The sequence below is a fragment of the Neophocaena asiaeorientalis genome, unplaced genomic scaffold, assembly GCF_003031525.2.
Source record: "Neophocaena asiaeorientalis asiaeorientalis breed wild unplaced genomic scaffold, Neophocaena_asiaeorientalis_V1.1 scaffold124, whole genome shotgun sequence".
NCBI classification, from domain to species: Eukaryota; Metazoa; Chordata; class Mammalia; order Artiodactyla; family Phocoenidae; genus Neophocaena; species Neophocaena asiaeorientalis.
Window position 1 is genome coordinate 4,692,220 of NW_020174135.1, and position 1,399 is coordinate 4,693,618.

General features: G+C 41.8%; 1 pseudogene; it reads left to right on the top strand.

Annotated features, from left to right (window-relative positions):
- Window positions 1-389: 389 nt before the first annotated feature.
- Window positions 390-834, top strand: LOC112406173 (ubiquitin-conjugating enzyme E2 D3 pseudogene; annotated as a pseudogene).
- The last annotated feature ends 565 nt before the right edge of the window (window positions 835-1,399 follow it).

Sequence of the window (1,399 nt, forward strand, 5' to 3'; positions counted from 1 at the left end):
AAATTTGTCATATTCTCGTTGACTCGCCTCGTTTAGGGATTTCAAAACATTGCAAAAGTTGCCGAGGAAATAGGATTTGTTCCAAATATTGGACCAGTGATAGAAAGTAAATAAGAGTTAAATCATTTGAAACTAATATAGAAAAATAAGAAAAGTTGAGACCGTACATATACTGTAGACCAGTTTCAATAACTTAAAGAGTCTATCACAGGCTGCCGCGCGGGGAGGCCGCAGCTTGAGGGAGGCCCCGGCCCCTCTGCTCCTGCGTCTGGCAGAGCCGGTGTGAGACCAAGAGACAATCCCTCCAAGACGCCGGGATAATCAAGAGTTTTGCCCGGAACTTTGAACACACACCGAGATAATGAGGGGCCAGACGAAAAGCACAGACGATGGTGCTGAAACGGATGAGTAAGGAGCTTAGCGATTTGGCCCGTGACCCTCCAGCACAATGTTCTGCAGGTCCACTTGGGGATGATATGTTTCATTGGCAAAGCCAGAATTATGGGACTTAATGACAGCCCATGTCAAGGCGGTGTATTCTTTTTGACAATTCATTTTCCTACAGACTACCCCTTCAAACCACCTAAGGCTGCATTTACAACAAGAATTTATCATCCAAATATTAACAGAAATGGCAGCATTTGTCTCGATATTCTAAGATCACAGTGGTCTCCTGCTTTAACTATTTCTAAAGTTCTTTAATCCATTTGTTCACTGCTATGTGATCCAAACCCAGATGACCCCCTAGTGCCAGAGATTGCACGGATCTATAAAACAAACAGAGATAAGTACAACAGAATATCTTGGGCACGGACTCAGAAGTAGGCCATGTGATGCTACCTTAAAGTCAGAATAACCTGCATTATAGCTGGAATAAACTTTAAATTACTGTTCCTTTTTTGATTTTCGTATCCGGCTGCTCCCCTATCAGACCTCATCTTTTTTAACTTTGTTTTTTGTTTACCTCCCTCCATTCGTTCACATGCTCATCTGAGAAGACTTAAGTCCTTCCAGCTTTGGACAGTAACTGCTTTTAGAAACTGTAAAGTAGTTACAAGAGGACAGTTGCCCAGGATTCAGAATTTTTAAAAAATGGAGCATGTGTATTACGCGGCCGATGTCTTCACTCTTACTTGGTTATGAGACTAAAACCATTCCTCACTGCTCTAACATGCTGAAGAATCAGCAGAGGGGGAGGAAGGTGGAAGCTGAGTTGTCACATCAAAGAAAGCAGCATTATTCTAGCAGCATCTGTTCTTGTTTAAGTCTTCCACTGTTAGAGATTTGAGGTTACCATGATATACTTTATGCTCATAACTGATGTGGCTGGAGAATTGGTATTGAATTGATAGCACCAGCAGAACAGAAAATGTGATGTATTTTATGCATGTCAATAAAG